The sequence below is a fragment of the Papio anubis genome, chromosome 19, assembly GCF_008728515.1.
Source record: "Papio anubis isolate 15944 chromosome 19, Panubis1.0, whole genome shotgun sequence".
Taxonomy (NCBI): Eukaryota; Metazoa; Chordata; class Mammalia; order Primates; family Cercopithecidae; genus Papio; species Papio anubis.
Genome location: NC_044994.1, coordinates 11598368 through 11624392, shown reverse-complemented (window position 1 = coordinate 11624392; position 26025 = coordinate 11598368). Strand labels below are relative to the sequence as shown.

At 34.8% G+C, this 26025-nt stretch overlaps 1 long non-coding RNA gene across 1 annotated transcript; it reads right to left on the bottom strand.

Moving 5' to 3' along the window:
- Positions 1-5300: 5300 nt before the first annotated feature.
- LOC103879595 lies at positions 5301-25353 on the bottom strand. The gene is made up of 3 exons (XR_640279.4): positions 25330-25353; positions 11711-11773; positions 5301-6795 (listed from the first exon to the last, which is right to left on the bottom strand). It is a non-coding gene; the product is annotated as an uncharacterized LOC103879595 (long non-coding RNA).
- Between the last annotated feature and the right edge of the window lie 672 nt (positions 25354-26025).

Sequence of the window (26025 nt, the reverse complement as noted above, 5' to 3'; positions counted from 1 at the left end):
AATGAAAGATAATTGGAGAATATATGGACTTATAGCCATTGGTAATTATGGAGGTAAAAGTATAAATGTTCATAAAATGATACCAAAGTGGAGATAAGCACAAAGTGAGAGCCGTATAGAGAATTTAGTTAACAAGATTTTTCATGGAGCATCTCTGATCTATGTGTGGAAAAAGTCATAAATAAATAAAACTAGAAACTACCAATGGGGGAAATTTTTTCTATCTGCATAACTTTGAAATAAGTGACACAATCTCTCTGAGCATGAGTTTTCTCAACTGCTGAACAGGACAACTGCATTCACCTTGTAGGGTTTCTGTGAGAATCATGAAAAATCTATATTAACACAGCTATAAATAATGTGTTTAATCTAATTTTTATCATGATTTATCATAAAAATCATAAATTTTTTTTATTAAGCAACATTTTCTAGGGCCTACTGTATGACAAGCATTCCAGCAACACAGGGCTACAAAGTGAGCAAGAAAAACACTTGACACCATAGTCTTCAGTTTAGATTTGAATGAGAAAATAGAACATTAATAAAAAATTACCAAATAAATTATAATAATACTTGCCCTTGTAATTATTGGTACTTACATTAGTATCATTAATACTTACTTTATTTTTAATTATACAGATACTTCCATAAAAAAAGCAACCAAAATTTAGAAGTATAAAAAGAGGCCGGGCGTGGTGGCTCACACCTGTAATCCCAGCACTTTGGGAGGCCGAAGCGGGCGGATCATGAGGTCAAGAGATCGAAATCATCCTGGCTAACATGGTGAGACCCCGTCTCTACTAAAAATACCAAAAAATTAGCCAGGCATGGTGGCGAGCACCTGTAGTCCCAGCTACTCGGGAGGCTGAGGCAGGAGAATGGCGCACCACTGCACTCCAGCCTGGGCAACAGAGTGAGACTCTGTCTCAAAACAAAAAAAAAAGCAAGTATAAAAAGATAACAGTTGCTCACTTTGAGTATTTAAATATTTTAAGCACGATACTTTAAATAAATTATTTAATCCATTATGTCACATGCAAACTTCAAAAAGTTTCAAACTTTATAAAGGGACTATCATTTTTATGACCACATTTCCAAGTAGTTTTCTTTCTACTGTTTAAAACTACAATGACTAAAATATCGATGTTGAATAATAAGATGAAAATTTTGAATTACATTAATTTTATACTAAACACAATGTTGTCCCATCACTATTAACAGAAACATATGTAGGACATGTAGAATTGACTTTGAAAGATGTGATAATGCTCAAATTTAGTGAAAACCTTCATAACCGAATATGGCAGTCTAGGAAATGAGTATGGTAGTGTAAGTTTAGAAAAATAACTTTTGATTTAAGAAACTGTTTTAATTTATTCTTTTCTTACAAAAGGAAAACAGAATCTCTCCTCCTATTTTAGAGACAATATTATTATCACTATCATTAGAGATAAAAAAGCAACTAGAAGAAAATGAAACATCCAGACTGTAACTTGACTTTATTATCTTTACAGGAATAAAAATTACACTACTATTGATTCCCTTTATCATTTTAAACATACATAGAAAGCTAAGTAGTAAAAGACTGATTGTATAAAATATTGCAATCTTAGGTAAAAACATTGGTCTTTATAGTAGTAGGAAAGTTTTCAATTTTCTGTCCCTTGAACTAGTATTAGTCAGAGTTACCTGTATCAGAGGCCCCTCTCTATAGATAGATAAATTTATTATGAGAAATTAGTCCATGCATTTATGGAGGACTAGAAGATTTTTGCCGTGTGTGAGCTGGAGGCTCAGGAAAGCTGGTGGTGTAATTCCAGTCTGAATTCAAAGGCATGAGAACTGGAGGGTATAAATGTCCCAGTTCAAGCAGTCAGGGAAATTCTGATGTTTTGATACTGTAGCTTATAGCTTATACTTTAATTACTAGTTGGTGATATGACTATTTAAGGTAATTTAAGTCATCAAATATTTTCTTTTCTTTTTGTTCTTTTTTTTTTTTTTTTTGAGACAAGTCTCACTGTTTCACCCAGGCTGGAGTGCAGTGCCGTGATCTCGGCTCACTGCAACCTCTGCCTCCTGGGCTAAAGCGATTCTCCTAACTCAGCCTCCCAAGTAGCAGGGATTACAGGCGCATGCCACCACACCCAGCTAATTTTTGTATTTTTAGTGGAGACAAGGTTTCACTATGTTGGCCAGGCTGGTCTTGAACTCCTGACCTCAAGTCATTTACCAGCCTCGGCCTCCCAAAGTGCTGGGATTACAGGTGTGAGCCACCACTTCTGGCCATCAATTGTCTTCTTAAATAGCTTATACCATGCACTTTATAATCTAAATACTTCATTTTTAAACATTATCATTTGCTAAGAATATACTTTGTTTGGAATAGAAGAGACTCACACAATTGAGTTAATCATGACAAATTAACTATGCATCTTTTATTAGAGTAGATATTTTCTGAATGGCTGGTTTCACATCCTTTGAAGGGTGTGGCTAGTAATTTCTCTCACTGGTCACAGAAAATGACATTGATCGCAAGTAACAGTAGCCCAATAATAATTTTTTACTTACACTGGATGATAATTAAAACTTATGAATTGCTTTATGTGTTATTTCATTTTATTTCCAAACTTAAGATTTATATTTTATGTTTTCCAGAAGAAAAGAACTGATCAAAGTGATTTGTCAAAGTTGATACAGCCATCACTAGCAGAACAATGGCTGTAATCTAGACCCTCAGTAGCAAACAGCGAGCAATGTGGGCGCTGAGGGGCTGCCTGAAGCCACCTCGAGAAAGGCCTGCAGGAAGCTGAGCTACAAATCAAACAGGATTCCTTGCTTCCATCAGTGACCATTTTCCTTATAATGTAATGGAAGTGCAGAATATTTATTATTCTCTCAAACATTTTGAAAAAAATTCAAATAAAAATCACCAGAAACATTTAATTTTAATAAGATAAATACTTCTAAAATTTCTTCAGGAACTAAATTTCTAAAGAAAAAAAGCACAAGCTTTGGTTTATGATTTATAATTCTTTAATTCTAACTGAAATATAAAATGCTAAATATTCCAACAAGCTATGTTTTCTCAAAACAAAATTTTTCAGCATAGGAAAAGAGAGATGGATGAATATGTATGGGTATTTGAACGAAACACTTCAAATCATTTGTTGTGTCAATAAAAAGCAGTCAAATTCTGTAAAATGTTTGAAGGGATTTATGCTGAGCCTAATATGAGTGACCAAGGCCTGAGGGACAGTCTCAAGATGTCCTGAGAACATGTGCCCAAAGTGGTTGGGTTACAGCTTAATTTTATACATTTTAGGGGTACAGAAGTTATAGGCAGACATCAATCACTACATACAAGGTAGACATTGGTTTGGTCCAGAATTGCAGGACAACTTGAAGTGGAGGCTTCCAGGTCGTAGGTAGATTCAAAGAGTTTCTCATTGTCAATTGGTTGAAAGAATTAAGTTATTATCTAAAGACCTGGAATCAGTAGAAAAAAATGTCTGGGCTAAGATATGGGGTTGTGGAGACCAAGGTTCTCATTATGTAGATAAAGCCTCCAGGTAGTAGGCTTCAGAGAGAATAAATGGTAATATTTCTTATTAAATGGTAAAAAGGTGCCAGACTGCTCCTCCCTCCCTGATCAGGAAGAGTCTGAGAAAGAGAAAGGGATTCTCTACACAATGTAGATTTCCCCTGTAAGAGATGGTTTTGCAGGATCATTTAAAAATATATCAAAGAAAGATATTTTGGGGTAAAATACTTTGAATTCTCTTTTGTTTGTTTGTTTTTTGAGACAGAATCTAACTGTGTCACCCAGGTTGGAGCACAGTGGCACCATCTCGGCTAACTACAACCTCCAACCCCAGGGTTCAAGTGATTCTAGTGCCTCAGCCTCCCAAGTAGCTGAGATTAGAGGTGTGCACCACCATGCCCAGCTAATTTTTGTATTTGTAGTACAGACAGGGTTTTGTCATGTTGGCCAGGCTGGTCTTGAACTCCTGGCCTCCAGTGATCCACCCATCTCAGCCTCCCAAAGTGCTGGGATTACAGGTGTGAGCCACTGCGCCCAGCCTTGAATTCTTTCAAGGTCTGCTATCTGTCATGTGAGAGGCTATACTAGAGTCAGGATGGAATTCGGTATCTTATTGCTACCAAGAGTCCATTTGGCAGTCTTAAGTGCTCTGTTTTAATGTTAATGCTGGTCAGTTGTGCCTGAATTCCAAAGGCAGGAGAATATAATGAGGCATGTTTGATACCTCTTCCCGTCCATGGCCTGAATTAGTTTTTCAGATTTAGTTTCGAATCTCCTCGGCCAAGAGGAGGGATCCATTTAGTCAACTTCAGGGCTTAGAATTGTATTTCTGGTTTATAATTGAGAAGCTTAACAAGCTACAAAAATGATATCTTGGTATGAAAGTGGAGTAGTCAAAATACATATTTTCCTGAAGCATTGATTTTCATCTCAGATCAATTGTGCATATTGTTACTTAATTTCCTCCTAGAATTTGGCAGTTGAAATGCTTATTTCAACCCAGAACTTTTTCTAGCTTGCTTTAAATAAAACCTCTTGGTACTATCACAGCAGGTCTCCATTGTTCAGATACAGCTATCTGGATCAACTTCAATTATCATGTTTGCTACTAGAAATCAGTAAAACCATCTAAGTCTTCCATATGATAATATTTAGATTAAATTAAGCTAGCTCTGGAAAAAGCTATAAATGATGCTCTCTGTTTCACAAAGACACTGTTGCAAGAGGCTAATATGTGTGAAGGGTTTGAACCAGATATTTAAGACCCTGAAAATCTGAATCTATGTTGAAAATTAAAATACAAAACCATAATAACTGTGTCACATGGCTTTATGCAGGAAGGAATTCAATAGCAAGCCAACAGAGTGAAGTGAAAGCAAGTTTATTAAGAAAGTAAAGGAGGCCGGGCGCGGTGGCTCACACCTGTAATCCCAGCAGTTTGGGAGGCCGAGGCAGGTGGATCACTAGGTCAGGAGTTCAAGAGCAGCCTGGCCAAGATAGTGAAACCCCGACTCTACTAAAAATACAAAAATTAGCTGGGCATGGTGGCAGGCGCCTGTAATCCTGGCTACTCCAGAGGCTGAGGCAGGGAATTGCTTGAACTCTTGAACCCGGGAGGCAGAGGTTGCAGTGAAGAGAGATTGCACCACTGCACTCCAGCCTGGGCGACAGACCCAGACTCCGTCTCAAAAAAAAAAAAAAGAAAAGAAAGAAAAAAAAAGAAAGTAAAGGAATAAAAGGATGGATACTCCATAGGCAGAGTAACCCCAAGGGCTGCTGGTTGGCTATTTTTATGGTTGTTTCTTGATCAAATGCTAAACAAGGGGAAGATTATTCAGAATTTTCTGCGAAGAGGGCAGCAAACTATCAGAACCTATGGTTCTGTCCTTTTTTAGACCATGTAGGGTAACTTCGAAGAGTTGCCAGAGCATCTGTAAACTGTCACAGAATTCATGGGAGCGTCTTTTAGCATGCTAATGGATTGTAATTAGCATATAATAAGCAGTAAGGGCAGACCAGTGCCATCTTGTCTTGCGTGGGTTTTGGCCAGCTTCTTTACCAAATCCTTTTTGTCAGTGGGGTCCTTGTGACCTGTGTCTTGAGAAACAAGTTCTGTCAAACTCCTATCTCAGCTGCTGCAGCTCTCTAGGTAAGTCAGATATAAACACACTCAATTTAGTGAGGTTGCACAGTGTCTCCCTGCCCATTCTGCCACTGCATGAGCAAGTAGAAATAGTGGCTAGTGGGACAGGGAAAATTAGTTTTTGGGCTTTCTGACTGGACAGGAAAATTCACAACTGGAAATAGTTTCCACAACTTTCTACTGTGACGTTTATGCTAAAACCACTGAAGGTAAAATATAAACCACCAGTCAGCTCCAAATGTAGCTGCTCCCTTTAACATGGCGGAGATGTTTCTCTTCAATGTGAATTAACATTACATTTATGGAAGCATGAGATGTTACCTGAAGCTTTAAAATTAGTGTAACTTTATATGTTTATTTTATCTGCATAAAACCAATTCTGCAGAAGAACATGCTTTCTAATAATTGTTTCTTGCCTGACAAGAGATACCAAAATATGTACATGTATATATATTAATGTATATTTATTTGATTGCAGTAAATCAGTGAACGTCATAATCACCATGGAATTATCAGTCCTTGGTTGATAATTATTAAAATAAAAAGCAAAACTTAGTAACTTTACGGTAACAAAAGACAGAAAAATTAAGCATTACTGTAAAATTCAGCTGTAAGAACTCAAGATACAGGATAAGAATAGATTGAATTTAATTTTTTGGTAACTATTTTGTAAGTAAATTTTGCTATCTTTCTAAACTAAGGGTAATGGCTAACTCAGTTCTTTACCTTCTCAAAATCACAACTCAGAACTTCTACACTCAAAGTTTTAATTTTCATTTAAGCATATGTCTGTAATTTATTTTAAGTATGGAAGGATTAGTGTATTGAAGACATAATAATCTGACTATATACTCAACAGTGAAACCATACAAAAATTCTTATTAAAAGCAAGAAGAGAGAAAGAATGATCACTGTCATCAGTATTTTAATATTGTTCAGACTATTTTAAAGTTTATTTTATAATCTAAGTTCTTCATAATTTTTAGGGTTATTCAGTGATGTTTTTACTGACATTTAAAATGAGATAATTTTCCAAAATTTGTATGAAAGCAGTTTTCAGTCCCACAGCAGTAACTGTGTGGAACTCACCCTGGTCTTCATAGCAACCCTATGAGAAAGAAATTATTATTGGTCACATTTACAGATTAGAAGTTGAAATTCATAAAATTTAAGTCATTTTCTACAATAACAGCAATACAATTTGGTATAGCATGTATGTGTGTAAATCTTTTATTTTCATCTTTCAAAATATTTTGGTGTTTGTTTCCTTCTCTCATTTCGTGTAGCCTTAGCCATATTTTAGTCTCTTTTTCCTTTGTAGGTAAGCTGCTTATCATCCGTATTTTGTCCTTAAAATTACTATTATTATTATTATTTTTTTTTTTTGAGAGGGAATCTTGCTCTGTTGCCAGGGGGGGAGTCCAGTGGTGTGATCTCGGCTCACTGCAACCTCCAACTCCCAGGTTCAAACGATTCTCCTGCCTCAGTCTCCCGAGTAGCTGGAATTACAGGTGTGTGCCACCATGCCCAGCTAATTTTTGCATTTTTAGTAGAGACGGGATTTCACAATGTTGGCCAGGATGGTCTCGATCTCCTGACCTCGTGATCTGCCTGCCTCAGCCTCCCAAAGTATTGGGATGACAGGCGTGAGCCAAACTAGAATACCTATAGATTTTAAAATCAGTTTTGCGATTCAGTGATTCATGCATGCAAAGCATATCTGTCTTTAGGAAACATTCATTCTACTGTATCTTTTTTGTTGCTTTCATTTTCTTTTTTTTTCTCACTTCAGTTACTTTTATGTTTTCTTTTTCTCTTTATAATGTCTATGTAAGCATTTTATTTTATTTATTTTATTTTATTTTATTTACAGAATCTTGCTCTGTCACCCAGGCTGGAGTGCAGTGGTGTGATCTTGGCTCACGGCAACCTCCACCTCCTGGGTTCAAGAGATTCTCCTGCCTCAACCTCCCAAGTAGCTGGGATTACAGGCATGTGGCACCACACCTGGATAAATGTTGTATTTTTAGTAGAGACCGGGTTTTGCCATGTTGGCCAGGCTGCTTTCAAACTCCTGGCCTTAAGTGTTCTGCCCACCTTGGCCTCCCAAAGTGCTGGGATTACAGGTGTGAGCCACCATGCCCGGCCATGTGCATATGTATTTCTGATACACATGCCATTTCCTTGTCTTTCTCTTCTGCATTTTGAAGCAGCTTCTCTGGTTGGTTTCATGTCATTAATTTATATATTTTTGTTTAAAAATTTAAAACAGTTTGATGTGTATTCTTACCGATTTTAAAATACATTGCAAATTTACTTTTTTAGTTTCTTTAAAACCTTTTCTCATCCGACCCAACTCTTTTTGCATATTTACCTTTCAGCTGGTTTTCCTTTTTTATCTTCTCATCTTTTTTCAATCCTTTTTGCATGATTTGGTTTTGTAATTTTTGTTGAATGTATTATGTTCATTAGAGATATTGCCCAGTAGTTTTCTTCTCTGTGGTGTATTTGTCTGGTTTTGGCATCATGGTGATCCTAGTCTCATCAAATAAGTTTGGAAGTTGCTCTAGACTGAATATGTCCCCCAAAATTTATATGTTGAAAGCTAATTCCCACTGTGGGGATATTTGGAGGTCAGGCCTTTGGGAAGTGATTAGATACTAAGAGTAGAGCCCTCATGAATGAGATTAGTACCCTTATAAAAGAAACCCCAGAGACTCCATCACTGCCTTCTGCCATGTAGAGACACAGGGAAAAGACAGCTATGATGAACTAGAACGCTACCCTCACCAGACCCTGACTCTGCTGGCATCTTGATCTTGCAGTTCAGAGCCTCTAGTACCATAAGAAATGAATTTCTGTTGTTTATAAGCCACTCAGTCTATGGTATTTTGTTGTAATAGCCTAAATGAACTAAGACAACGGGGTTTATTATTCCATTTTTTTCATGAATTTAAGAAGAATTGTTATTAATTATTTGAAGGGTTAGTAGAATTCACTTGAGAAGCTATCTAGTCCTGGACTTTTCTTTGTTGGGAGGTTTTTAAATTTGTACTTCACTTTTTATTACTACCTGATTATTTAAATATTTATAAGTACTTAAAGTCTTGTGTATGCAATATAAATGTAGCTGCACCTGCTTTCTCTGGTTATCATTTGCATGGAATATCTTTTTCTACCCCTGTATTTTCTGCCTGTGTGTATCCTTAACTCTAAAGTGAGTTTCTTGTAGACAGCATTTTAAAAATTTATTAGCCACTCTGCCTTTTTGATCCAAGAATTTAATCCATTTACTGTTAATTATTTATAGGCAATAATTTACTATTGCCATTTTGTTAACTGTTTTGTTTGTCTTCTGGTTGTTTTCTCCCTCTTTTTGTCTCTTGCTGTCCTCCTTTGTGTTTCATTCTTTTATGTTGTTTTTGTTTGTATTAAGAGGGTTTGATTCCTATCTCTTTTTCTTTTGTGTAATATCGATAGTTGTTGTCTTTGTGGTTTTCAAGAAGCTTGCATAAAATATCTCATTGCTATAAGTCTATTGTAAGCTAATAGCAACTTAACTTCACTTGCATAAAAAACTATACATTTACTTCTCCTCCCTCACATTACATGTTATTGATGTCACATTTTATAGCTATTTATATTTAATACGCATAAACATAATTTTATTTATACCTAGTTTTGAATACTTTTATCTTTTAACTTTTATACTAGAATTGAAACTGATATACCTATGACCATTATGGTAATACACTATTCTGGTTTTGTCTATATATTTAACTTTATCAGTGAGTTTATGCTTTAATAGGCTATCGTATTGCTGTTTACTGTCCTTTTATTTCAACCTGAGGAACTTCTTTTAGCACTTCTTATAAGGTGAGTGTAGTGATGATGAGTTCCCACAGCTTTTTGTCTAAAAAAGTCTTATCTCCCCTTCATTCTTAAAGGATAGTTTTTCCAGGTGTAATATTCCTGGTTGATAGTTTTGTTTTTTTTTTTTTCCTTTCAGTGCTTTGAATGTTATCAAACTCTCTTCTCTCTTGCAAGGTTTCTTCTGGGGTGGGGGTGGGGCAGCAAACCCACTGACAATTTTGTGGTGGTTCCATTGCATGTGACAAGTTGCTTTTCTCTTGCTATTTTCAAAATTCTCTCATTGTCATTGACTTTCAACAATTTGATTATAATGTGTCTTATGTATTTTGTGTGTGTCTTTGTCCTATTTGATATCCTCTGGGCTTTCTGTATCTGGATGTCTATTTTCTTTCCCAGATTTGCAAAATTTTCAGCCATTATTTTTTTGAAGAAGCGTTTTTCCCTTTGTCTGTCTCTTCTCATATAACTCCCACAAGGCATATGCTGTTTTGCTTGATGGTATTCATAAGAGGTCTCTTCACTCTTTTTTAAAAAAATTTTTTAGAAGATACCACTTCTCTTCATATTGCTCAGTCTGGACTCAAACTCCTGGGCTCGAGTTCTCTCCCAACCTCAACATCCTGAGGGACTACAGGTCCACACTACCATTCTCCATTCTTTCTTCATTCTTTTTTCTTTTTTGTCTCTGATTCACTAATTTCCAGTGACTTACCTTTGATTATTTCTTCTGCTTGTTGAACACTTTATTGATTTTTTAAGTTCAGTTATTGTATTCTTCAGCTGTATAATTTATGTTCAGCACATTTTCACATTTTTTGTTTTTATTGAAATTCTCATTTTATTTGTGCATTGCTATCGTGGCCTCAGTGACCATCTTAATTACCATTATTTTGAATTATCTGTTGTGTAAAATTATGTATCTTCATTTTATTAGGTAAGTTTCTGTATATTTCTCTTGTTATTTTTATTTAAAACATATTTCTCTGTTTATTCATTTTCTTTGAACCTTTGTGCTGGTGCCTGCACATTAAATATTATAAATGAACCACCTCTACCAATCATTGAAGACTGTCCTCATATAGACGACAATTCCCACCAACTGGCCCAGCAAGATATTGTGCATACCTCTCAAATCTTTATGCTCATTCAACCTGCTGTCTTCAACCTTAGTGGCCCTCAGGAGTCTAAAGTATGCCAGATCCCATTAGTGCCCGAGACAGGTCTCTCAAGTCGGTGCCAGAAAAGTCAGAGTTCTAGATGTATGGCACAATTTATTTTCTCCTTAGAGAGAAGCTGAGATCTGGAGTTTATTATCTACTTGCTCTGCACCGAACCAGGGAGAGGAGATCTGGCAAATGCCTGCATGCTTATTCAAACCAGAAGCTTTTTCAAATTGTTGTTTTGCTCTCTGTATTCTCAGTGGCCAAAGTGAAGGTCCTGTCCACTGATTCATGTGTAGCTGCTTATTTAGTGTGTCCATCGAGGGAGGAAAAGTCTGGAGCCTCTGATTTTGTCATCTTGCTGATGTACAGTATTCACCTGAATCTTAAACCAAATATGTGCTGTAGGTGCTTAATTTTTTAATGTATTTCTCATGTGTTAGCACCTTGTTGTGGGTGAATTTTATAGGCTGAGGAAGGATTTCCTATTCCTACTACATGAATTTCTCACTATCATTATTTCCCCAGGTATGATCTAAGGAGATATATAACTTTTCTTCAATTGCATAAATGGACAAAGAAATGCATAAAACTTCTAAAATGCTTTGGTCCTTGAACTGTTCCAATTTAATTTCCTTCAAACTAAGTTACCCAGTGTAAATCGCCTCCTATTTTCATTTTCCTCTCACTCCTTTTTGTTGGTGGTACAATCCAGTAACCTCTGAGTTGCTCTAACAAAAGAAGAATTCATGTGAAAAACTAGTTCAAGAAATGACACTGTCTGTCACAGAAAGCAGTCCCCATAAGAGAGAGAGAGAGACAGAGAGAGAGAGAGAGAGAGAATGTGTATGTGTGTGTGTGTGTGTGTGAGAGTGAGAGTGAGAGAGAGAATCTTTACAATCTGGATGAAAAATTTTTATATGTATAGTAAGATGATGCAATAAAATAGATTGCCATTTACAAGAGTAGCTAATATCCCTTTAGTTTTACCTTGATTTGGTGAGTGAAAATTCTGCAGCTGCTCAATAGCCCATTGACAAATAGTTTTGCTTTCTGAAGTATTTAAAAAGAAAAGGAGGAAGATAAGGAGGCTGTATTAGAGACTACTGGCTTTTTATTATCATTATTAATTGTTACCTTCAATTAGTTATCACACATCACTGTATAGGTGAAAACATTATTTATCATACTTTCTTGCTTAGAAGACACTTCATGGAGTCTATTCTAATTTCCCCCAAGAAATTGAGGTCAAGAAAAGAAATTGCATGGACATAGTGAGAATTTACCTAATTTCTTGACGAATTTCTTTTTTTTTGGTGGGGCGGGAGTGCGTGTGGAATTTAAACTTATACAGGCAATAGCTTTAAGGGCAGAACCTGAAATTTTAAAAATCATGCTTTTATGATAATATTATGTCTTGTGCTCATTTGAATTTTTAGGATTGTGTTATATGTGCTGAAAACCTGGATGATGGATTTTTCTTCAGGGAGAATTTATAAGAACATAGTTTGTTGTAGAGAGTTTATTTAAGACATTAGAAAACACTAATTCTTACTCTTTTATGTGGCAAGAATTACTTTCATTTCCTTTATTAAATAATACTGATTGTGAAAATAAGTTTACTTCTCATTCAATCTGTATGACTAGCCTGTGAAACCATATTTGTAATTTCCTCAATCATTTTTATGAAGTAGTTTGGTTGCCTTTTCTTTGTCTTACTTCTTTATTTTATTTATTTATTTATTTGCATGTGGGATGTTCAAAAATATCTTGCTTTCTCTAGTCCTCCTAACACGTTCCCAAATTCTACATGCTCACACATTTTAAACATGTTAGAAGAGAGAAAGCAGGCCAGGTACAGTGGCTCACACCTGTCATCCCAGCATTTTGGGAGGCTGAGGCAGGCAGATACCTGGGTTCAGGAGTTTAAGAACAGCCTGGTCAACAAGGTAAACACCCATCTCTACTAAAAATACAAAAATTAGCCAGGCATGGTGGTAGGTACCTGTGATCCCAGCTACTTGGGAAGTTGAGGCAGGAGGATTACTTGAAGCCAGGAGGCAGAGGCTGCAGTGAGCTGAGATCGTACCACTGCATTCCAGCCTGGGCAACAGTGCAAGACTCCATCTTGGGGAAAAAAAAAAATAAGAAAGAAAGAAAAGAAAAAAAGAAGAGAGAAAGCAACAGAACTAATTATCTTATAATTGCTCCAATCTCTAAGGTACAACTGTATTAATCAATAACTTTTAACTTTCCACCATCTGCTGGTTTTTAATTTGATTGTTTACTTTTAAAAAGTAAGCACAACATCTCGGTAAGTGTTGAAAAAGAAAACCAAAGAATCTGCAATATTATGCATGCAACTTCACAAAGAAGAATTTAATGGCATATGATATTGCATGGCTGACACTTCTATAAAAAGAGAAATTATATTTCCAAACTCCAGCCAATGGAATACCCTACAGAGGCAAACCAAGCTAAGATCTTTCCATCTTTACAAACTGCTGATCAATAAATTACACTTTAAAAGCAACTGAGCAATTACCTGATAAGGCTTGAATCAGTAGAATTCTCATTTACATATTAAGAGATATTTATAGCAATAATTTTTGTCATGGGTTTGTATGTGTTAAATATGATAAATTATACCAGTAATATAGATTAATTTTGGTAATACATAATAAAAAGTCATTGTAAAGTCTGAGAATACATATTCATTTACTGTAGGAGAAAATGCAGCACTAATTTAAAAATTACATTTAGTCATTCTTTAAAAAATGTTCAAGTATTTAAGATAGGCATATTGCTAAATTTTAGGAAGGATAAATGTCATTAAAGGCAAATGCATCATTAGGTTTTTGTTAATATCAATTAGATTTAGATTTTTTAACAGGAGGACAGTGGCATATATATGTATATATATCTAAAGTCTTTTAGAGAATTGAGATCACTGCGCAAATTGCCAATGGGAAATCTGAAGAGACAGTAGAATAACAGAATCACAGCCAAGATCAGCTTAGAACAGCAGATACTGGAACCATAAACCAGAGAAACACCTAAATGGTAATTTTGATGAACTGCTGAAGAGTAAATGTAGAATCTTATGAGAATGAGAAATTACTGAGGACCCAATATTTTAAGGACCACCATATTTATGGGTTTTGCCTCCAGGAACCCTACCAGGTTCTCACTGCAAGAGCCAAGGAAAAACTGTCCTGTTACTGACTGAAGAAGGAAAAAAGTAAACACTTTGAAGTATGCCCAAGAATTCTCCTTTACAAAGGCTTATTCTGCAGGGAAAAAGATATTACAGAGTCTTATCCAATCTGGGATTAGGGAAATTACATAAATCCAGCATTTCTAGCCCTTGTATTTTTCCTAAAATGGTGGAAAAGAATTAACAAGAACTTGTGGCCTGGCGCGGCGGCTCAGGCCTGTAATCCCAGCACTTTGGAGGGTCGAGGCGGGTGGGTAAGAAGGTCAGGAGATCGAGACCATCCTGGCTAACACGGTGAAACCCCGTATCTACTGAAAAAAAAAACAATTAGCCGGGCGAGGTGGCGGGCACCTGTAGTCCCAGCTACTCGGGAGGCTGAGGCCGGAGAATGGCTTGAACCCGGGAAGCGGAGATTGCAGTAACCTGAGATCCCGCCACTGCACTTCAGCCTGGGTGACAGAGTAAGACTCCATCTCAAATAAAATAAAATAAAATAAAATAAAATAAAATAACTTGTAAAGGTCAGTCCCTCAGTACACAAGCCCACTAAAAGACTGAGATTTAATCATAGGGTTATAGAAAACTTCTTCTCCTCCTCACCTTAGCACCAGATAAACAGTTCTCCAGTAAAATAACAGTGGAGTACAAATGAAAGAGCTGCAAGGCACAGACTTTAGCAAGAAGTTCCTAATGGAACCCAAAGACAACAGGAGAGAGAGAAAAACAAGGATATCAGAGTAAATTGAAACGTCTGCTACCTACACCTACGACAAGCATGGAATACAGACCAAATGAAATCTCACACTACAGTTTTATTGTCTCACCTTCTACTGCCTAATACATCATGTCAAGCTTTAAATCAAATTAAAAGGCATGCTAAAAGCAACACAAACACATGCTAAAGAAACAAGGCTAGCATGAGAGCTAACGTCAATTATGAAGCCAATTTCAGAATTATTTCAAAGAGAATTTAAATTATGATTAATGTCTCTTATAGAAAAGGAGATAACTTTTAAGAACAGATGGATAGTGTACACAGAAAGGTGGAAACTCCAAAAGGGACTGAAAATAAAATGCTGGGAATGAAAACACTGTAATAGAAATGAAGAATGCCTTTGACGGGAACATCTGTAGACTGGACCTCGATGAGAAAATAATTGAGATTGAAGACAAGTCAATAGAAACTTCTCAAACTGAAATGCAAAGACAAAAAGGAATTAGAAAAAGACACCAGAATGTCCAAGAACTGTCAGGAAATATCAAAAGGTATAAAATACTTGTAGTTGGAATAACAGAAGGACAAGAGACAATAGAGCAGAAGAAATATTTGAAGTAAAAATAACTAGGAATTTTCCAAAACTAGTAACAGACTCCAAACCACATATCCAAGAAAATCAGAGCACAAAGGAGCATGGATACCAAAAACAATCTATACCTGGGCATATCACATATCATATTCAAACTACAGAAAATCAAAAACAAAAAGAAAATCTTAAGTCAATTAAAGAAAAACACCTTATCTACAGAAGGACAAAGGTAAGAATTACATCAAACAAGAAGCTTGTATGGTAACACCATACAAGCAAGAATTTAATGAGAGTGAAGTATTTAAAATGCTGACTAAAAAAACTCAACAGTCTAAAATTCAATTTCCAGCAAAATTATTCTTCAGAAATGAAGGAAAGGAGAAGAATGAGAAGACAAGCCACCTGACTTGGATAAAACGATTGTGAAAGACATATCTGATATCTCGCCTAATAGTATTTGGCTATCCTCCAAAATATGCAAATCCAAAACTTCTAAAACACAAAAATTTATTAAATGAATAACTTGATTAAAAATCGGGAGAAGAATAGCTAGCAACACAAGAACAGCTAGCCCCTTGCACAAGAACATTTGTCTGACACAGTTTCCACTAATGAACTGATGTCAACTCCTGCAATAAGCCCCCACAGCCAATGTTCTCTTTGTTTCAAGACAACTTATATGTGCTTCTTGCTTTTGTCTTTAAATACTCTTCTTTACCCCAACCTCCTCAGATGTATCTATAATCCATCATAGCTTCCATATCTCAAATTGCAATTCCCTACTATTCCCCAAGAGAGGGCCTGCCTCTCTCTGTTGTTATTTTTGATCGACAAATTTCTTCTTGGATTTGTAGGTATATTCTAAAATTAGATAGTAGTGATGGTTGCAAATTTCTGTGAATATACTAAACACAGAATTGTACACTTTAAACTGGTAGATTTTATGGTTTGTAAATTATATCTCAATAAAGCTGTTAAAAAAGACTGAGAGAAAAACATTTTTACAAAAATTTAAAACAGTTAACCAAGTCCCACTTAGCAAAAGCAGCTAATAAAATCAGGGATTTAAGAGTAAGACAGTACTTATGACAGTACCTATGGTTACGCTTTGTAACATAGTTTGGAATCAGGATGTGTGATGCTTCCAGCTTTGCTTTTCTTTCTCAAAATTGCTCTATTTGGGGTCTTTTGTGGTTGCCCACTAATTTTAAGATTGTTTACTCTATTTCTGTGAAAAAATATGCTATTGAAATTTTGACAGGGATTGTCTTGAATTTGTAGATCACTGTAGGTAATATAGATTTTTAACAATATTTACTCTTCCAATCCAAGAGCATGGTATATATTTCTCTTATTTGTGTCTTCTTCAATTTCTTTAATCAATTACTTATAGTGTTCAGTATACATATCTTCCACCACCTTAGTTAAATTTATTTCCAAGTGTTTTATTTTTTTTGATACTGTTTTCATGGAGATTGTTTTCTTAATTTCTTTTTTGGATAGTTAATTGTTAATATATAGACTTATAACTGATTTTTTTTTTTTAATTAATTTATTATTATTATACTTTAAGTTGTAGGGTACATGTGCATAACATGCAGGTTTGTTACATATGTATACTTGTGCCATGTTAGTCTGCTGCACCCATCAACTCGTCATTTACATCAGGTATAACTCCCAATGCAATCCCTCCCCCCTCCCCCCTCCCCATGATAGGCCCCGGTGTGTGATGTTCCCCTTCCTGAGTCCAAGTGATCTCGTTGTTCAGTTCCCACCTATGAGTGAGAACATGCGGTGTTTGGTTTTCTGTTCTTGTGATAGTTTGCTAAGAATGATGGTTTCCAGCTGCATCCATGTCCCTACAAAGGACGCAAACTCATCCTTTTTTATGGCTGCATAGTATTCCATGGTGTATATGTGCCACATTTTCTTAATCCAATCTGTCACTGATGGACATTTGGGTTGATTCCAAGTCTTTGCTATTGTGAATAGTGCTGCAATAAACATACGTGTGCATGTGTCTTTATAGCAGCATAATTTATAATCCTTTGGGTATATCCCCAGTAATGGGATGGCTGGGTCATATGGTACATCTAGTTCTAGATCCTTGAGGAATCGCCATACTGTTTTCCATAATGGTTGAACTAGTTTACAATCCCACCAACAGTGTAAAAGTGTTCCTATTGATTTTAACATTGATTTTGTATCAGGCAACTCTGCTAAATTTGTGTATTAGTTCTGGTCATTTGGGGGTTGCATATTTAGGGTTTTCTACATGAAATATCATGCCATCTAGGATAATAAACAAGACACAAAGACCAATGGAACAGAACAGAGAACCCAGAAATAAACTCACGCACATATGGTTGACTAATCTTTTACAAGTGTGCCAAGAATACACAGTGGGTAATATATAACCTTTTCAACAAATGGTGTTGGGAAAGCGGGATATCCAAAGGCAAAAAAAGTGAAATTGAACCCGTATTTTACACTATACAAAACTTCAATCAAAATAAATTCAAGACCTAAATTGTTAGACCTGAAACCATAAAAGTCCTACATGAAAACAGTGGAAAGTTACTTGATATTGACCTTGGTGATGATTTACTGAAAATGATACCAAAAGAAAGGTAACAGAAGCAAAACTAAACAAGTTGAACTACATCAAACCAAAAAGCTTCTGTATAGCAAAAGAAAGAATCAACAGAGTGAAAAGGATACCCACAGAATGAGAGAAATACTTGCAAACCATCTATCTAATAAGGGGTTAATATCCAAAATACTTAGAAAATGCCTACAACTCATTAATAGAAAAAAGACAAAAACCCAATTTAAAAATGGGCAAAGGACCTGAGTAGATATTTACCCAAAGAAGACTAATTGCCAACAGGCATATGAAAAAATGTTACACAACATTAATTATATGTGAAATGCAAATGAAAACTGCAATGACGTTATCACCTCACACATGTTAGGATGACCATTATCAATGATAAAAAAGAGACAGGTGTTGGTATGGGTGTGAAGAGAAGGGAACACATATTGGTGGAAATTTAAGTTGGTACAAGTATTATGGAAAATAGTACAGACACTCCCCAAAAACTGAAAAATACGACACAGCGATTCCACTTCTACTTATGTATCCAGAGGAAATGAAATCAGTATTTTGAAGATATATTTGCACTTGCATGTTTATTTCAGCACTATTCAAAATAGCCAAAATACGGCAACAACCTGTGTGTTTTGACAGAGAATAGATATTAAAAACTGTGATTATATGTATCTACATACACAATAAAATAATATTCAGGGAGTCCTGCCATTTGCATCATTATGATTATCACACTAAGTAAAATAAGCCAGATACAGAAAGAAGACAAATACTGCATAATCTCACTTATATGTGAAATCTAAAATAGTTAAACTCATAGAAGCAGAGAGTACAATGGTGGTTTCCAGGGCCTGGGGGATCGGGGAAATGGGGAAATGTTGATGAAGGGTACAAACTTTCGATTGTAAGATGAACAAGTCTGATAATTTAGTGTATACTATAGTGAACATAGTTCATAACATGAGTAAATCTTAAGTATTCCAGCCACACACACACATGCATGCACACACACACACACACACACATCACATGGGTTGGTAGATGTGTTTTCATTTTCTTCAACCTCAGTGAGAACGATTATTTATTCAATATGAATAAATTGTGATTATTTCACAATATGTATGTATAGCAAATCATCATGTTGTGCACCTTAAATATATACAACTTGATGTCTAATAAAAATGAGAATCTGATAAAAATAAGACAGTACTTATATTAAATAATTATTAGAAATACAAATAATATGCATTTATAAATACAAAGTACAAACACACACACACACGCACAAACACACCCACACGGTGCTCTAGTTGCAGCTCAATAGTGGTATTTTGTGAGAACTGCACTGTTGTCATTCATTGTGTTTAGAGAGGAATTACGATATCCCATTCATATCTTTATTAACTAGAGATCAGAGACACCTACTAAACCCTCACCCTAATAAATGTACTCCAGCATATAAGCACAGCATCTAGAAACTACTAAAATTTAAACTTCTACTGGATATTTTATCTTTAACAATCCCCCCCTGCCAAAGAGCCTCCCTATGAATTAATACACCAAGCAGTGCTATTCAAATGGATCGTTCTCACTGAGGTTGAAGAAAATGAAAAGAAATTTTAATAGATTGATAAGGACAAATCTCCAAGTAATGCAGTTTGAGGAATAAAAAAATTCTGGAACTAAAAATTAGATTTCACATTTTGAAAATTCAAGAAAGGAAATAAAAAGGAATGTACTTGCTGAGAGCTAATTGCAAGAATCTGTAAAGTCGACTAGTGTCCTGTCAGAGTAAAGAACTCAAAAAGTGTAAATCGTGAGTGAAAATATCAGTCATGGAGAGAAATTATAAATACATGTATAAAGTTTGAAACACTTAAGAGAATAAAAAGAAAAAATGAAGAAAGCTAATAAAGGGGGTAAAATGAAGAAAACTTCTTCAACTTGAAGGATGTCTTGATTTGTCAAATACAAGAGGCTGATCAATGTTGAACAGAATTTAAAGAAAAAGACAGACTTAAATTTTTACATCTTGCATCTTGATGCATATTCTGAGTTTTTTATCTTTAAGCATAAACAGATTATCTTAAAGGCTTCTAAATAGAAAGCAACAGGTTACTTACATAGAGATAACTGTCATACTTGCATTGGACTTCTCAGTTGCAAGTTCAGACCAGAAAAAAATACACTTACAGACTACTGACAAAAAACTACTGATTAGGCTGCATGTAAAAATGTATAATATGTAGTATTCCCATAGGTGTTCAATTCCAAATATTTTCTTTTAACATTTCTATTTTGACCAATGGGCTATTTGTAAATATATCTTTAATATTTCCAAAGATATAGATCTTTGTAAATGACTTTTGGCATAGTTGTATTGTACTCAGAAACCACAAATTATTTCAATCTTTTGCAATATGTGTCAGTATTTTTTAGGCTCAGTATATTAAAGTGGTCTATGTGCTGTTAAAAATGAAATATTCCCTACAATTGTTTGATGCAATGTTCTATATCTATTCCTTAGGTGATATTTATAAGTTGTGTTGCTCCAATCTTCTACATACTTACTATTATTTTTTTTGTCCACTAACTCTATCACTGCAGAAAGTGGTGTATCAAAAAGTCTACTGTTGTTGATTTGTTTATCTCTACTTGGGGATGTGCCAAATTTTGCTTTGTGTATTTTTAGGACATATTAAAGTACATTCATATTCAGAATCATTGTATATTCCTGATGAACTACATTTTCTCATTGAAAGTTTTCCCTCTTGATTGTAAATAACACTTTTTTTTTGTTTTCAAGTCTATTTCATTTTAAATACTTTGTATCTTTATGGTACTATCTTCTTAACTGAATATGATCAGATTTTTTATCATCTACATATTTATTTCTGCATTTTAATGAGAACTTTCAGTATTTATTACATAGTTGTGTTTTAACATACCACTTTTTTTATTTAAACCACTTAAAAATTTCTCAATTCTTCAGTTTTTGTTGATTGAGAAAATTTTGTTTTTATAATTTTTCCCTTAAATAGTTTGAAGTTATACTATTTTTTCTCGTTATTTAGTCTGCCTTTAGTTTCCAGTGAACACACAGCACAGCACTGTGATCCTTAAGACAAACAAAACAACAACAACAACAAAAACAGATGTTTCCTAAGAATACCCTAAGTTTCTTTGTGGAAGCATGTTTTCGTCAGTAGTCAAAGAGGGGAGGAAACAGGAAATGCAAACAGGTCTTGCTTAATTTATGAGCAAAAATAAGAGTTTAGGAAAGCTAAGGCAGCTAGAATTGGTGAAGCAGAGCACAAAAGAAGAGAAACCTCCTTAAAGAAAATGTTCCAGAGATCTGAATAGAGATCCTCTTGAGTCTGCTGCTGAACAATAAGCCATTCATAAGTTGAAAAGATAGAGATGAACTATATGGGAGGTTGAGGTTACTAGAATTGTGATGCAGTATTCAGGAGAAGAGAAAAATACACAGCAACAAAGCTGCAAAAATGTGCATAGGTAATCCTTGAATATTTGCTAAGTGTTAAGAATCACATATATAGTGTGAATCTCTTCAGAAAGGAGGAGCTATGTAGAAGATGAGCGCCAGAAATATGCATTGGGTTTATTTTGAGCCTGTTGCCAAATCCTAAGACATATATAGTGAGTGAAACCTCAGAGGAAACTGTTATCAGAACAAGTTCTAGAGCTCACAGAGCTGAGAGATATTTGAGTACCAATCAACCAGAGTTAAGAGAACACATTGAATACTTTGGACATTCCTTAGGGATCCAAGAATGGTGATATCTTGGAGGAAGTAGGGCTACAATAGACCTAGGGTGAAAGCTACTCTATACTTGTCCTTACGAATCTAAAAAATAATTTATTAAAATTTGAAAGTGATTAGCAAGTATTGTAATTGCCTAATATCAAAAGCTTGAACATGGTTCAAGAAACACAACAAAATACAATAACTCAACAACATAATAATCAGAATGTCTACCATCAAATGAAAAATTACTAGGCATCTGAAAGGCAGGCAAATGTGAACTGCGACAAGTACAAAAATGAAGTTTATTGAAACAGACTAAAAAATGACAGCATAATTGGCAATAAAATAAGACACTATTATAAAGATGCTCAAGATTTAAAGGAAAACATGAATGTAACAAAAAATGAGATAAAAGACATGCAAAAAACCAAAGTAGAACTTCTAGAGATAAAAGCTCAGTATTTGAGTTAAATATTAGCTGGAAAAGCATAACAACAATGAAGAAGAAAAGGTAGTGAACTTCAAGAAATAGCAAGAAACTATTAAAAAAGAAGCACTTTGATTCCACATATAAGTGAGGTCATGCATTACTGACCAAAGGGTACAAAGTTTCAGAGAGATAGGAGGAATATGTTCTGAGGTTTTTTACATAAGAGGGTGACTATAGTAAATCATAATGCATTAAATATTTCAAAACTAAAAATAAATTTCTAATATCTCATAAATGTCAATGTCTAAAATATATAGGTAAGTGAGGTGATAGATATCTTAATTAGCTTGATTTAATCATGCTGCATTGTGTACATTCATCAAAATATCACATTGTACCCCATAAATATACACAACTGTAATTTGTCAATTTAAAAAAAACCTGCAAAATGAAGCTCAGCATTGAAAGATTTAAAAAGGACATGACAGCCTCAATTACCTGTGATACAACTTCAAAAGATCTAACATCTAATACATAGGAAATTGGGTTTCAGGAGTTGGAGAGGAAAATACTTAAAGAAATAATGGCCAAATATATCTGAATTTCATGAAAATTATAAACCAACAGATCCAAGCAGTCCAGTGAAACCCAAGAAGTATAAACAGAAAGAACGACACAACAAGAAACATAAAAATCAAATTAATGAAATCAGGGTTGAAGAGAATATCTGAAAAACATCTAGGGATAAAACATATATGACAGAAAGGAGATTAGATTAGAAAGAATGTAGACTCCTTCTCAAAACAATGTAAACCAGGTTACAGTATAATGACATCTTTAAAGTGCAAAAGTTGGGGAGAAATCCTGTCGATTTGAAATTCTATATCCAGCAAAATATCCTTTAAAATTGAAAGTGAAATAAAAACATTTTCAGACAAACAAAATCTGAGGTAATTAATTAGCAACAGCTGTGCACTATAAGAAATGCTAAAGGGACTCTGAGGTTGAAGAAAAAAAGAGAAACTAGGATCTACGGAAAGGAATGAAGAATGTCAGGAATAGTTAATATGTGGTGAATATCATGACTGTTTAAAAAACAACCTTTAAAATATATTTTAGTTTTTAAAATAAATATTTAAAAGAAAAGTGAGCCACAGTTTAATAAAGTTCAATAATATTTTGAGGTTTATAAGAAAATAAATGTCATTAGTACAATATACAGGAGGTAAATAAAAATATTCTGTTGTAAGGTGCTTAAATTGTAGATGAAATGGTATAACATAATTTGAATGTAGATTGTAATAAGTTAAAGATGCATTTTACTAGACATATATCAATCTATATATTTGTGTAAATATATCACTATCACTACAGTAACAACATAAAATAAGACAAACATGTTCAGCTAATAAGCAAATATTGGTGATAAAATGGAATCATAAAATATATTCAAACCAAAAGAAAACCAGAAAAGAGGAAAAAGGAAACAACATGTGGGACTGAGAAAAAATAAATAGCAAAAAGGTAGTCTATAAACATGAACCCAACCACATTAAGGATTGTATTAAGCATGAACAACTAAAGTATAAAATAAATACACATGAATCTATGATGATATAAATAAACGATTGAATAAAAAAAATGAGGGAGGCATGCAGACCTTTTCTACCGAATTCCAAACAAGAAATCTCCCCCTCTGAGTGGTGAAACCTAATCCCTGAAGCCCTTTGAGGATTTGCTACTCTTAGTGATTTACCTCCAAAGACTAAATTCAGGAAGGAGAAAATAGTAACCTTAGAATAGAAGAAGTGACATTCATTGAATTTATATAGAAAATTAAAAAGACCTAGAATAACTGAAACAATTCTGAAAAATAACAAGCTTGGAGGATTTGGAGTACCTCATTTCCTGAATTACTATATGGCTATAGTAGTCATGACAGTATAGTAATATATAAGTAGAGATATTGGTGCAGTGGAAAGAATAGACAACTTAGAAATATGCTTATAAATACTAAATGCATACTTCACAGATATACAAAGATATTCAATGGGGAAAGAATAGTTTATCCAAGAAATGGCACTGGAACAATTGGATCTCCAATTTAAACATAACAAGCTTCAGCCCTTAGCTCACACCATGTACACAAATTAACTTGAAATGAATTGTGTATCTAAATGTAAAAATAGAAACTGTAAAACTTCTTGAAGAATATACTAGAAAACCACTTTGGAATTACAATAATTTTTTATTAGAATACAAAAGTATAAACCATCACAAATTGCTAAATTGTAATTTGTCCAAATTAAAACTTTTTGTTCTTTAGAATACTCTGCCAATTAAATAAAAAGCCAAGCCATAGACAGGAGAAAATACTCAAACTCCATAACTGGACAAAGAAATTATATAGAGATTATATAAGTACTCTTACAATTCAATAATAAGGAAAAAGAGGAGCAAAAATTTTAAATGGACAAGGAAAACACTTCACAGGAGAAGACAATGAATGGCCAAAAAACATAAAAATAAAAAAGACATTCATTATTAGACAACAAGGAAATGCAAATTTCACTACCATGAGATACCACCTGCCACACACTAGAAAGTCTAAAATTAAAATTAAAAAAAAATCCTTACAGTATCAAATGTTGGGGAAGATATAAAGCAATTGGATATCTTCAATATTGCTAGTGCAAAATGATATAACCTCTTTGGAAAATTGTTTCCAGTTTCTTAAAAGCCAGGCAACCCAGCAATCCCATTCCTAAGTATTTAACCAAGAAAATGAAAGTATATGCCCGCACAAAGAATTTTATAGGAATATTAATGGGCACTTGACTCATAATAGTTGAATCAACAAACAAGTTGAGTTAGATGTCTGAGTCAATATCCATACATATATTACTACTCACAATAAAAAAAAAAAGAGCTGCAAAATGTAACTTGGATAAATCTTAAAATGATTATGCTGATCAAAAGAAACCAGACACAAAACAGTGCTTAAAATGTAAATCTTCCTGCATAAAATTCTTGAATATGCAAAAGTAATTTATCTTAAAGGAAACATAAAATTAGCTGACTGTAACCAGGGTTGGAAATCAGTGAAAAAGCGTGTGCTGGCCAGGCATGGTGACTCACATTCGTAATCCCAGCACTTTGGGAGGTCGAGGCAGGTGGACCACTTGAGGTCAAGAGCTCGAGACCAACGTGGGCAACATGGTGAAACCTTGTCTCTATTAAAAATACAAAAATTAGCAGTGAGTGTTGTCACATACCTGTAATCCCAGCTGCTTGGGAGGCTGAGGCATGAGAATCACTTGAACCTGGGAGGCAGAGGTTACAGTGAGCTGAGATCAGGCCACTGCACTCCAGCCTAGGCAACGAAGGACTCTGTCTCAAAAAAAAAAAAAAAAAAAAGAGAGAGAGAGAGAGAGAGTGCTTACTTTGTCATGTAAAATATTTCAATATAGTTTAAAAAATCTTCTTTCACTTGATAATACGCTCCTTCATAAAGACAATCATAATGGTTGTTACTGATTGTGCTAGATGTTGGGTAACTTTATATACACACTGTGCCAGGTTTCTCTATGGTCAGTTTGGATAAGATGAGAATTGCATTTCCATGAATGCTGGTCCTCCTCTGGGTCCAAGTGTAAGTTGGTAAGAAAGGAAAGAAGTGAAGCAGCCGACACCATTCTCTGAAAGTCTTGTAGTGACTGTCAGACATGGAGGTTCATGAAGGGTTACAGCTTCTCTTTTATTTCCTCTGTTTTTTTGTCTAACTCATCGTCCTGCTATCCAGTAGTCAAGTCCACCACCATACACTTGACTATGGACCCACCAAAGCACTGGTTACACAGGGGCAACAACTGCATGTGGGTCTCTCTGTGAGCTTCCCCTTCACAGTTCCACATAGGCAGTTGGACTTGGCTCTTCGGTTTTCTTGGCAAGCTATGATTTTTCTCTAATCC